Consider the following 14,705-nt stretch of genomic DNA (forward strand, 5'->3'; position numbering starts at 1 on the left):
TACAATTCGTCATTTTGTTTGCCACATAAGTCTACGTTTTATTAATGCAATTGCAGAATACTCGCATTCGCAAAAGCTCCGCATTGATTATTGCGAATGTGAAACCGAATGCGAATGTTAAAATTAATGCGGTTACGAATGCGAATATGTGTGAAAATACACATATATATGTATACACACATGGTCGTAGCCAGGTAGGGGCAGGGGGGTTCTCGAAAAGTACCATGAAATGCCAGCTTAATAGGGTCGAGTCCCCCCTAAATTTCATTCTGGCTACGCCGATGTATACACATGTATGTGTAAGTAAATACACACATTTTACATATGTATGTATTAGAGGTATACGCCGCCGAGCCCCCCCGCCGCCGCCGCCGCCGTTTTTTTTGCGGCGTTCGGCTCCTAAGGATTTTTGTACAAAATTTTCATGATATATGTACATTGAATACATCGTTTGAAGGAACTAAATACTACTTGTATAAAACACAATTTTACGAAATGAAAATTACATTTTTAAATTAGTTTTTTTTTTCATAATTTGGGCCACTGGACAAGAATATAACCTCCCTTATTTTTCTAAAAATTGCGTAACTCAGAATAAACAAAGGTAACATATTTTTCGCCGAAAGCGTTTATAACAGTTAAATTAGGGTCGAATACTGGTAATCTGACGATTTTTTTTTTCGCAGTAGACAATTCTTTTCAATACTAAAACAATACTACTTCTTTATACACCTACTACAACAATAAGAAAGTTATAACACATCAAAAACTTTAACGCCAATATCTCAGAAAGCAGTTATAATAGAATAGGCCTATTTGCATCTAACTCCTCAATTATTCAGATAAAACAAAGACAAGTTTATTTTTCTATGTATTCTTTTAATATGTTAAACAAACACATTTTTTGCTAACATTTACATTCGTAATAGAGGGCTGCATGAATGCATTTAAAACGGCTTTTGAATTATTCATATACAAAACGAATGAATGATTTTGGCTTCAAATTTTTTTGAATTTGAGTGAAAAGCTGTTCTGATATTTGTGTCGACATCACAATATTCAAACAAAGTGAAAATAAATTGAGTTGATATAAATGACAATTTTGTGTATGAATATCCAAAAATATTTTTTCTATGCACATATGTACAAACATACAATGTATGTATGTATGTATTGCTGCGCTCCTATTACATACGAAAAAACTTGTTTGTAGAAAAAAACTTTTACCGAACTGATTTTGAATGATTTGAATGTTTTCCATTCATTCATTCATATTCTTCCATTTAAAGGTAGAAAATATAAAACAAAATGTATATTCATAACTTACAAAATTCCAAACGCTGAGTGTTTTGTATGTGAAGTAAAATATTCAAATCTACTGTACTCTGTCAATGTTATTGTGGCTTGTTAACATTTTTATTTTTAATATTTTTATTGAGCTTTGTACCACGATTGTTTATTAGGAAAAATTGAAAAAGCAACAAAGTCTAAGCGGTAGTACTCTATTTGGCTAGAAGTTTGAATGAATTCATGCAGCACTCTAATTCGTAAGTTATTTTATTCTATGGTCCCGCATACGTATACAAGTACTAGGTGGATGCGTGAAAATTACGTTAGCATTCCTTAGTGGAGGTTTTGCTCCCTCACATCGCAATGTTTTCTACACAGGATTAAAGTTCCCTCTTTATGGTAAACATTAGTATTATTTTTCATTACATTCGGTTCTCCTCAGAAAAATTTGGCGCTTCATATTTTAGTAGAAATTTTAATCATCTATAAGCCATTTTTTTTCAACAGTGGGTCAAAAAGGCCCGTTCTGGTTCGAGTTGATGGATTCAACTTTTGGAAAAAAGTAGCCCAACCTTGTTTTCAATATGTAATCCGCAAAAGATCGTAAGAACTCCGTATTTTAACATAACGGTTGATAAGATTATTGCAAAAATTTATTGAGAGCGACATAAATTACCCCAATAACTAAACTTTTAAAGTTTTATTTATTTATTTACAAGAGAAACAATTATTAATAATTATTGCACTTAGATTAATAGAAGCGCTGGCTGCCTGGGCCTTCGGCTTCTCTATGAATAAGAAGTTAAATGTATGTACATACGATTAATTAGGACTGTTGAAAAGATGTGTACTAGCATATACACATATACCTACAGAAGATATTTACAGGTAGCTTAATGGACTAAAAACATTTAGCTAAGGTATAATTATATACATATATACTATTACATATTTTTAATACATTTGTAGAAAAGTTTATATTATTAATTTACAATGGGATACGAGTTTGGAAATTGTATTGAGGTTAGTAATAATTATATCTTTGAGATAATCAGAAGGCTTTGAGTCGGCGAATATTGACGTACGGATATGGTTAAGTTCTCGGCAGTCGTCGATAAGGTGTTGTATTGTACAATCATTTATACCACAAAAAGGGCATGATTGTTTGCTTATACCTTTGAGTAAGTGATTGTGGGTAGTTATGGTGTGGTCTACCCTAAGGCGTATGAAATTTTTACAGCTGCTGCAATTCGCATCTGGCGGATAAATGGACCCACCACCATCGGGGTTATGGTTTTTGTAATTATGTTGGTAATTACTCCAGTCTAATAGCTTTCATGTATAAAACGTTTACAAAGCCTCCGTATATTTTTGTCAAGTACGTATCCGAATGGTTCGGTGCCGGCCTCTTTTATTCTCCTATCTGCAGCTTCATTACCTCGAATGCCAACATGTCCAGGAACCCACATGATTTTTATCAGATTGTTGTATTCGAGGAGCAGTTCGCGTAATTGGGTTAACATAGGGCTGTTGTTTTTGTAATTTAAAACTCCTTCTATCGCTGACCTGCTATCTGTGCATATGACACATCTTATTCTCCTGCTTATTCTCCTGTTGTGTCGGTGTCGGTTTTTGATCCGTCCGTATAAAAAAATTCCCGGCTTTCGTGAAGTTGCGTTAAAGCGTCATTGAACCGCTGAATGTACTCCATAGGACTAGTAGATTGCTTGGGGTATTGTTGGAGATCTCTTATAAATGAAGATTTGGTAGTATAAACGGCGGGTGACTAGTTGTTTGTACCAATGTAGGAGTAGCTATGATATTAGGGTCGTGCATGTGTAAAAGACAGTGGTCTAGCGTAGATTTGCATATTTTCCTTTTTTATACCCGAGCGCACTTGTGCACAAGGGTATTATAACTTTGTTCACATAACGGTTGTTTGTAACAGGCAAAACGAATCGAGATAGATATAGACAAATGTATACATAAATGATCAGAATGAAAAGAGAAATCGATTAAGCGGTGACTGTCTGTCCGTCCGTCCGTCCGTCCGTCCGTCCGTCCGTCCGTCCGTCTGTGCACACGATAACTCGAGTAAAAATTGAGATATCTTAACGAAACTTGGTACGTGAACTTCTTTTGGGCGTGGGACGGATGGTATTGAAAATGGGCCAAATCGGATAATAACCACGCCTACCTCCCATATAACGGTAATTTTAAGAAATACGAAAACTGCGATATTTTAGTAACTACAGAAGATAATTCACTCAAAATTGATACTTACAATGAGTTTCAGACGGAAAAGATGAATATTATAAATTTTTGAAAAATGGGCATAGCCACGCCCACTTATGGTTAAATGTGTATATCTAGGTAACCGCTGCACCAATTTCTTCCAAACTTGGCACAGTTGTTGGCCTTAGTACAGCATACTAAATGGCTGAAAATTTTAAAAATCGGACAATAACCACGCCTACCTCCCATATAACGGTAATTTTCAGAAAAACGAAAACTGCGATACTTTAGTAACTACTGAAGATAATTCACTCAAAATTGATATTTGCAATGAGTTTTAGACGAAAAATAAGAATATTACAAAATTTTGGCAAATGGGTTTAGCCACGCCCACTTATGGTTACATGTGTATATCTTGGTAACCGCTGCACCAATTTCTTCCAAACTTGGCACAGTTGTTGGTCCTGGTATAGCATACCAACTGGCTGAAAATTTCTAAAATCGGACAATAACCACGCCTACATCCCATATAACGGTAATTTCGAGAAATACAAAATCTTCGATAAATCAGTAAATATTGAAGCTAATTTATTCAAAATTGATGATTGCAACAATTCTTTACCAAGAAATACGTTTATGACAAAATTTTGGAAAATGGGCGTAGCACCGCCCACTTGTGATCACATATATGTATCTCGCTAACCGTTCTAGCAATTTGTACCAAGCTCGTTATGGTTATTGTGCTTGCCACATAAAAGCAAACCGTTGAAAATTGTTGAAATCGGACTAAAATTGAGGCCCCTAATTTACGCTAATTTACTTAAAATGTATACACCCCGGCTTATCATGTAGCGGTAGCTTTCGGAAAGGTGAACAACATATATTTAATACTTGCGCCGGGTATTTAATGTTCGGCTCCGCCCGAACTTAGACTTTCTTACTTGTTTTTTGGAATAAGTTTGAGTTTATTTGTGAAAATAGAAGCTGCATTGCAACACCTTTGGAATGAACATTAGCGTGTTATGTTTGGCTCTCCGCGAAATTTCAGGTAGGCCGGCTTCAGCTAAGACTACTTTAACTGGCGATGTAGGAAAGGCAGCGTAAACTTCTTCTTGCTGCTGCATGGTACGGGGCATGTAAAAGCATAATGTGTGTTTGGGCACAGTTGCCATATATAACGAGACCGAAATAAATTTTTGAAAAAATCAAAGCCTTTGTTATCCTTATTAGAGTATTAGTATGTACAAGATAGTGTTTTGTTGATAGAAATTTTAATATATCTAGTCTAGAAAATAAACTTGATCTAACATGTTGAAAATGTTCTATAAAACTAAGTTTTTTATCAAATATTAAGCCTAATATTTTAAGACTATTGGAGTGGGGAATTTGGTAGTTGGGAAAGGTAAGGGGGGGGGGAAGGAGCATTTGTGTTTCCTGCATATATGGAAAGTAGAACTTTTACTAGTTGCGATATTGGCACCTGCGATATTGGACCAATTCGATATGTCATTTAGAATACGTTGGAATATATGTTTTACTTGACTTAAGTCTTTTATTTTTGAAACAATTAGGACATTATCTGCATAAATCACATGTTCCACATGATTGAACGATTTAAGAATTGAGCTTAGTTCATTGAAGGCAATCGTGAAAAGGGCTACAGACAGTGGAGAGCCTTGTTGTATGCCGTTGCACAGATTTTTTATACCCGATTTGAAGTTGTTAACTCTTGCTATGAACTTTCGATTTTTCAGAAAAGATTTAATAATATTATAAATTTTGTTGCCGATCTGCCAACGCTTCAGCTCCCTAAGGACAAAATGCGATCCGATTCTGTCGAACGCCTTCTCAAAATCTAAACTCAAAACTGACACATGACTACATTAAGGCGGTAGAGGCAAAGTCTTCAAAATATATGAGAGGTTCAGTAACTCCTAAGAAAGTTGTTTACTTTCCCGAACCACATAATTCGAGATGCGATAATTTTTTCTAAAACCTTAGATATGCATGGAAGGAGGGAAACAGGTCTATAGCTAGATATAATGGAAGTAGACTTGTTGGGCTTAGGGATAGGAATTGTAGAGGATATCTTCCGGTATTGTGGATATATTCCACTTTTTAAAATTTCATTGTAGAGGCTTATGAGTCTTATTTTGAGAATGCTGGGAAGATTTTTAAGGATGGGGTGGGATATTTTGTCAATGCTAGGAGTTTTTCCAGTCATAGGGAGTAGAGTTGACTCAAATTCCTCCAGTGAAATAGGGACTTCTATTGCTAGAGCGTTAGGAGATGGGTATTGGTTATCGTAAATTTCAAAAATTACTTGGTTTTTTGAGATGTTGAAACTAGGATTGAAGTTGTTGGAATGTGAATAATCTGACCAGTGTGATGCAAATACCTGTGCTATTTCACCGGGGGAGTAAATAGGACCTTGGTCTGTATGAATAAAACGAGTATGGGATGAGGTGGGAGACCCGGTAAAAGTTTTAATGTCAGCCCAAATTTGCTTAGGGTTGGAATGCGGGTTAATGTTTGATGTAAGCCTTTCGAGTGATTTGTACTTTGATGTTTTTAGCTCTTTTCTAAAGGCCGCATTGGCTTTCTTATAACTGATAAGGTTTGCATATTTCTATCTTTTTTAAATGTTGCCCATAAAAGTTTCTTTTCATTTCTTAGCACTGACAGCAGGTTAGACCAGTAGGGTACTTTCGCGTAAAATTTTTTTGTGCCGACCGAATGATTCCTTTTAACGTGGCAGCCTCGGCGTTTATGTTTTTAGAACTGGGTCTTTCATTTGATAAACATGTTGCGATCGATCTGAATTTAGTCCAGTTAGCTTTGTCTGTCAAGAATTTAGCTGAGGGTTTGATATGAGATCAACTAGGTGTAGCCAGGGATGTGATGAGCGGAAAATGATCGCTGTTGTGAAGGTCATCGATAGTGCGAGAAGAGATCTTTGGTGCTATTGAAGAAGATGAAAGAATTATATCTGGATGGGTAAAAGTTTTGTGTGTGGAGAAGTGAGTAGGTAAGCCATCCTTAAGAACTACAAGGTCTTGGGAAATAATAACATCCTCTATAATCTGCCCTCTTTTGTTTGGGAGGAGAGAACCCCATAAGGGACTCCAGGCGTTTAGGTCCCCCAATAAAATAACTGGTGTACTAAAAAGATTGAGCATGAGATAGCAATTGATAATGGTGATTTTGAAACCGATGTCGATTTCTATAGCCAAACAAGAGATATTAGATATTATATGAATATGTTTGTGATTTAAAGTTTTCTTTATAAATACTGCTATACCTTGTTTGCGTGAATTGCTACAACTGTTGTTATGAAAATAACTTGTATATTTGTTGGGAGGGTGAGCTTTCTTATTGAATGGAAGGTGGGTCTCTTGCAAGGCAATGAAATCAGGCGAAAATTCGTTAATTAATAAATAAAGATCGGGATAATTATTAAATAGTCCATTCAAATTCCACTGGAGGATTTGCAACATGAGGAAGGCGTGTGAATAGGGTTACTTGGAGAAAGAAGATGGGAAAGGAAAGATGAAACTGATGAAGTTGTTGCTAAGTCATCGACTGATAACTTTATTGTTGTATCGTACACATCGTTTGACTCGTGATGTTTGTTTATTATGCTTTCTTTGTTTATGATATTTAGTTGTTCATTGTTAAATGAGTTGTTTGTTTGGACAGTGTTTTTGTCTACTGCGGTAGTACTGTTAGGATTATTGAATTGTTGGAGTGGCTCTGAATATTGTTGTGAGTTATTATGAGAAACGATAGAAGTAATTTCATTTGAAACGAAAGAAGTTTGTATATCATTAGTTATGTTGATATGTCTGTCACTTGTATGTTCAATGTTTGAAAATTGTGGAGCTGGGCTAATGTTGTTGTTTATTTGCTGTATGTTAGAAATATTTTTTGTTATGTCAGAAAAGAAGGGAGAAGAAGAGTTTAGGGGAGGCGGTGTTTGCATTTTATGTATTTTTATTGCTTCTCGCATATAGCCTTTTTTCCCGTCTTTATTTTTACAATTTCCTTCATTTGGGAGAATTTAGGGCATGACTTATCGGAAGCGGGTGTGGACCAGTGCAATTAGCGCAATATAGTCTTAAGCACGGTGATGATGGATGAGGTGGAAAAGCGCATAAATCACATACAGGGAGCTTTGTGCAGCGCTTAGCTGTATGACCGAGAACTTGGCAATTCTTGCATCTCATCGGATTTGGGTAGTAGGGTCTAATTTTGGTTGTATACCACGAAATATCAATTTTTTCTGGGAGACGATACATGTCGAAAGCCAGCAACGCCACTCCGCTAGGGACTAGTTTACCGTCAATCATTTTTTTTAAATTTAAATATTGAAACAACTCCTTGTTCTTTGAGGTTTTCGACTATCTCTTCTTCTGGAATGTCATTTAGACATGGGGCATAAATGGTTCCTTTGGTGCAACTAAGATTAACGTGTAGCTCTATTTTTACACTGCACACTCCAATAAGGTTAGTTGTTGTTAAAAATTGCTTAGCTATGTTGTTGTTTTTCACCAATAGTAGCAAATTACCGTCTCTAAGCTACGAAATACTAATAATTTCAGTGCTTATATTTTTTAATGTTTTGTCCACAGCGAAACACGAGTATTTATTCAAAGGTCGATTTCAATTTGTAGCACTTGCAACAAGATATTTTGGGTTTTCTTTTTTTGACTTAAATAGAGGTGGGAATGCATCGTAAATTATATGTTGAGTCTTTTTTTTTCTTATTTTTTGGACTTGTGGATAACAGGGAATACCTGTTATCCAAAAGAGGATAACCCCCAGGGGCCATGCTAATCACACACGAATTGTACTCAGCACGTAACTCTGACTTAACCAAATGAAGTAAGAATTGTAAGTAAAGGTACTGAAAATATGAATATAAAGATGGGGGAAAATTGAAGAAATCACCAAAAAACACTGTACGCACAACCTATCGCGGAGAGTATCAGTCGATGACTGTTAAAGTTTTTTATTTCTTTAAATTTAAATGGCACTTACGGATCTGTAGATAGAGATAGAGATCAGTGTGTGTATGTATGTATATACCTCAGACCTTCTTCTGTTCGCCTATCAATCAGCGCCAGACACTCAACATTTTAATTCAAGTAGGAAGTAACAATATTTAAATTTAAATCTAATTCAATAATGAAATAAATAGAATTATAATAATAGAATAATTGGCATGGCGAATGCCTAACGCTGACAAGTTAAAATGATAAGATTAGTAGCCTCATGGCTCTTTGAAATCTACCTTATGAGCAGTAGCGCCGGCGTTTCCAGACGAGCCGGCATCGCCGCCGCCGCCGAATATTTTTGAAGTTGACCACGCCGCCGCCGCAAAGCCTGTCAGCGTAAACCTCTAGTATGTATGTACATAGGTACTTATGTATGGATGTACATACTTATGTATGTGTGTACATACTTATGTATGTATATACATACCTTTGTGTACGGAAATCACCACCTTTACATGTACATATGTATACATGTACATATGTATACACATCCATACATACATACATATGTATATCATCGTGAGCCATATGTGTGGCAGGTGATGAGGTTGAAACCCAATCATTCCCTTGTTGACCGCTTTTCATTCTTTGGAAAAATTCACCTGCAAATCTTGTGACCGCGCCTTTGAGCTTTTCCAACCCTTTGCATCCACTCTTATGAAATGCATATGTACATATGTACCTACATATATAAATATGTATTCACATTTGATACGCTCGCACGAGACCGTCTGACAAGAAATAGGCGGAGCTGCGCAAAATCAATTGCAATCAAATGAGCACCCGTTGGATATCCGTTCGTGCAAGCAGTGCCTTAACTGTTTTATGGACGACAATTCAAACGCCCACTTTTCCACCAATAACAGCTATAGGTACAGCTCAAGTTATTAAAGAAACACCAATGTTCTGACGGTAAACCACCACCAACAATAATAAAATATAAAGTTGCTCTACTACTGCAATCAACACTGTGACAGCAGGAAAAACACGTGGAGAGGCATTCGCCTTCGCTGCTGCCTACGTACTATACATATATATAAACACACATGCACATTTGCACATACATACATATATGCTTATGTAGTATTTATGTATTCAAATGTGTTTACATAGGCCCACAAATATAAAACCTTACTTTGAGTTAGAGCTTTAGTGTGGTAAACTCTCCGTGTGATATGTTAAAAGCTTTGAGAAATGCGGAGCGTACACAGTAGGAATGTTAGTCCCGGGATCCCGGCCTTTTTAAGGTTCCAAAAATCCCGGGATTCTTGACACATAATCCCGGGATTTTCGGGATTTGTAATTTGCACTGATGGCAATAATAGAAACTCCTTTGCTTGACCAGTATTGGCTATATTTCTTTTTTTATTTAATAATTAATATTGTTTATAAGTGTCTAGCTCATTATACATATAACACGCGCGATAGTAAATTTTAAACACAAATATCTACATATATATATATTCGCGAAACCATGGACCAAATACAGTAAATTTGCGTCTTTAGTTTTTCACTCTGACGTCAGTAATTCAAAATTGATTTAAAAAATTGGTTTATGGCACTCGAAATCACTCGAAAATTTTATTTCATAATTTTAATGTATTTGACTAATTAATCCTTATATATATATCTATAAATATATTTGTATACTAAATGGTTCCATTTGAAAAGACAATCTTAACTAATAGCAAAATACTAGTTTGATTTAGTAAGTAGAGTACTAAACTTACATTTTATTGAATTTTTTTCATACAAATAGAAGAATATTCACAGGAAATATGACTACTAATTTATTACTACATAACGGGTATATAAAAAACAGGTTGTAAAAAATTAATAAATGTGAAGTAAATATATATCAGCACCCTTATGTCAGAAACATGAATGTGCAAATTTACCAATTTTGAGTTATTGCGTTTACATGATTAACCTTTGGATGTTCTATGTTATACCAAAACCCAGAATACCATGCGTTCACGGAAACCTCATATTTCATAATAGCCGTGTTTTATTTGTCCAGAAATTTAAACTATTAGCTTATTTTGTATGGAGGACTTACCCAACATAATTATATTGGCTTATGAAAAGCTATCTTGACTTGTATATTGAACAAGAGGCATTGCCATCCAGCATCAGAAATTTTCTCCTTCAGGCATCAGAAAGAGGCGAAAACTTAATTTGACACTATTTGCAGGCAAACAACTGTCAAAATTAGGCTAACATAGGAAATAAGCTAATTTCGTTTTATTTGACCAAGATTTAGCTATTTGCTTGTGATGGTTGAATAAAACATGCCTAATGTCAATTACATGAATGCAGAGTTAAGTCAGTAAATAAATCCTTACTAATATTAAGAATTTAAATCTATACTAATTATATAAAGAGAAGTCCCTTTTTTTTGTAACAGGTAATCTCGCGAACGGCTCGTCCGATTTACATGAAATTTTGTATACAAATAGCCTTCGGTAACCACCATGTTTTAGGCCAAAAAATTTTTACTTTTTTTTTGGGGTAGGTGGACCAGGGACCGGTCTATTCGAAAAAATCTTATTATGGTCCTATTTGCTTAAAATTTAGTACGTAAGTAGCTTTTTAGCATATATTAGCATATATGATCAATTTTTTCCGAGAAGTGGACCAGGGACCGATCTATTCCAAAAAATCGCATTTATGGTCCGATTTGCTTAAAATTCGGTACGTAAGTAGTTTTTTAGCATATATTAGGATATATGGTCCATTTTTCCGGGAAGTGGACCAGGGACTGATCTATTCCAAAAAATCGTATTTACGGTCCGATTTGCTTAAAATTCGGTACGTAGGTAGCTTTTTAGCATATATGTATTAGCATATATGATCCATTTTGTCCGAGAAGTGGACCAGGGACCGATCTGTTCGAAGTAATATTATTATGGTCCGATTTACTTAAAATTCGGTACGTGGGTAGCTTTTTGCCTGGATAAGCTTATAGATTCCTGTTTTCCAATTTTCATGCAATTTCGAATATAAGCTTTAAGTAACGACCATATCAAGGGGCTAATTCGTCACTAGGAAAGATTTTTTGCGCCAATCAGAAACAACGGATACTGTCAAAATATAATTATAATATATAATATATCTCAACTAATATATATTTAGAAAGCCGTTTGTTAGTTTTCGCAAGGCTCGAGAGCGGCTGAACTAATTTTTATGAAACTGCCACCTGCCGCACGTGTCCCAAGGATGGTTTTAGGCTGAAAAAAATCTATATGTAAAGGGGGCGTGACACTTCCCATACAAACCGAATTTCTCATGCTACATATCTCTTAAAGTGTGCATGGTAGAGTTTTGGAAATTTGTATGGAGATATACGAAATCAATCGCATACCCTTGGAGAAAAATTTTAGCTATTGTAAAAAGGGGTGTGACATCTCCCATACAAACCGAATTTTTCATACTGTTTATCTCTGGAAATTTTTTGGTAGAGTTCTAGAGTTTTGTATGGAGATGTACGAAATAAATCGCATACTCTTGGAGAAAAATTGGAACTATTGGAAAAGGGGGCGTGGCATCTTCCATACAAATCGAATTTCTCACGCCACATATCTCTGAAAGTGTGCATGGTAGAGTTTTGGAAATTGGTATGGAGATATACGAAATCAATCGCATAATCATGAAGAAAGAGGGCAGCTGTTGGAAAGGGGGCGTGGCACCTCCCATATAAGTCGAATTTTTATACTGCATATCTCTGAAAGTATGCATGGTACAGTACTGGAACTTCGTATGGAGATATGTATGTAGTTGAAATCAAGCCCATACTCATGGAGAAAATTTGGGCTATTTGAAAAGGGTGTGTGAGGCCTACAAACGTACCGACCTTTAGCTATCTTTGAATGATTTTTTTTTATTCTTCTGTAGGTGTGTTTGTGAGTGAAATCCTCCTAAATGGTTGTACGGATTTTAACGAAACTTTTTGTGTATTTGAGTGGGTCTCTGGATGGTTTAGTTTCACAATTTAATCCGACAGTTGGCGCTGTAGTTGAGTTATTACTAAAAATCTTATTTATGATCCGATTTGGCTAATGTTTTAAATATGTATGAAATACTATTGCAAAAACGTGCTGCCAGGTGGTGCTGAAGTCGAGCTATTACTAAAAATAGCCAAGTGAGAAAAGGGGCTGTGAAGGTCAGATTAAATCGACCTGTTGCACCATTGAGTATATCGAACGCTCCTGCAATTGGCCCAATGGATGTGATTTTCCAATATTATTATGCGTTCAAGCTTTTAAGGTATTTCGTCTGAAATAAGTATATGTATATTGCATTTCTGTAGAACAATGATTCGCACCCATTTTGAAATTGCCACTTACTATACTGTAAAGCTTCTAGGACATTCACTATAGAACCAGGTCATTGTTGCCGCCAGGGAGTGAAGGAGAAAAAATTTATTTCGCTTTGCGAATAACCGTGCTATGAAATGCCGCATAACTGGAGAATTTCAAGAACGGATATAACACTTTCCTTATGTTATTTAAAGCGGCAAATTACCACCAAACCTTAATCTTAGCCAAATGTGCCAATGAAAATCGTAAACGTGAATTGTTGGTGAAAATGTTGGACCAAAAAGTTTCAATAAAATATTTAAAAATTTTGGGCGGGACGAAGTTCGCCGGGTCTGCTAGTTTAAGTATATAATAAAACATGATATTCATAAATATACTTCAGACAACTATCATCTTGTATTGCTAGATACCTGATAACCCAGGATAATAATTAGGTTCTTAAAGCTCCTTACTCTGCTCAAAGCTTCGTTCAGTGGGCCATGAGAAAACAGTCATCTTTAAAGTATAGTCCAACCTTTCACAATATCTGTACAAGGGCTTTATTAGTTGTAATCTGAACTGCAATAATCACTGAAAATTGGGGTCGTTTATGGCGAAAAGTATTTAGTTAAACTAAAGCTTTCTTAACCCTTTCAGTACAAAAATTCAACCACTGATTTTAAAGATTTTAGAATATGTATACCGACTAATTTGGATCCTTCATTTCAAAAATAACATCAAAAAATGTTTAAAGCTTTGAGTCTTACTACCATTCAGGGTCCTTTAAAATTATCAGTGTTTAAAAAAGAAAGTTATCTCACCTATTTTTACTTTTTGCTTTCGCGACATACATGTATTTCGAAACTATGAATAATACCAAATACCTTTTCTGAATCCCAATTCTAGGGAAAATTGGTTAATATTTTTTAATAGATTACATTGCTCACTATCGACTTTTCTGCCACTTTTTAGTTTAGTGACAAACACGGTCAGGTCAACTGCAACTACAGCTTGCACCAAAATTATATATATAGCTTGTAGTCGTAAGACTGAGCAATTACACTGTACAGCACTCGGCAGGGTATTGGACCAAACCAACTTTTTTTAAGAGATTGAGTCATAAGTAAAAAAGTAATTTCTCCGTTTTTCGAAGTTAGCCTCCAAAATCGAGATATGGGCCTTCGAAGTTCAAATTTGGACCTTTGGTAAAAAATTTGTTTTAATTGTTGCATGTAAAAAGCAAAAAAAGTAAAAATACAGACGTTGCTCTTATTTATATGGTATATAACTTTTTTTGTGAAAACTTATATTACAGGTGCTATAACGGGTTAAAAGTCAGATCTTCGAAAAATTAAAAACTTAATATTTCAGAAAATTTTGAACTGATTTTTAAAAGATTCATATCGTTGTAAAAGTGATTTAAGCCCCTTTCTTGTGATATGCATATTTAAAAGAAAAATATCTTTTTTGTATAAAAAAAAATTTAAACAAAAAAATTACTATCATACATCGTTTTAAAGCTGATTAAACCCTCTTTCTTCTGATATGCATATTTGTATACTTCGTAAATAAAAATTTCAGAAAAAATAACTTTTTTTATCAAAAAATATTTTAAGCAAAAAAATTACTCACTAATTTTTAAAAAATTGGCATCGTTGTTAAGGTGATTAAACTCCTTTTCATCTAATATGCATATTTGTGCACTTCGTATATAAAAATTAAAAAAAAAAACACTTAATCGGAAAAAATACCAATTTTTTCTAATAAAAAAAAAAATTTAAAAAAAAATACTAATTACTAATACAATTGAATACCGTATTTAAAT

Source organism: Rhagoletis pomonella, unplaced genomic scaffold (genome assembly GCF_013731165.1).
Source record: "Rhagoletis pomonella isolate Grant_MI unplaced genomic scaffold, Rhpom_1.0 Rhpom_scaffold_00691, whole genome shotgun sequence".
Classification (NCBI taxonomy): Eukaryota; Metazoa; Arthropoda; class Insecta; order Diptera; family Tephritidae; genus Rhagoletis; species Rhagoletis pomonella.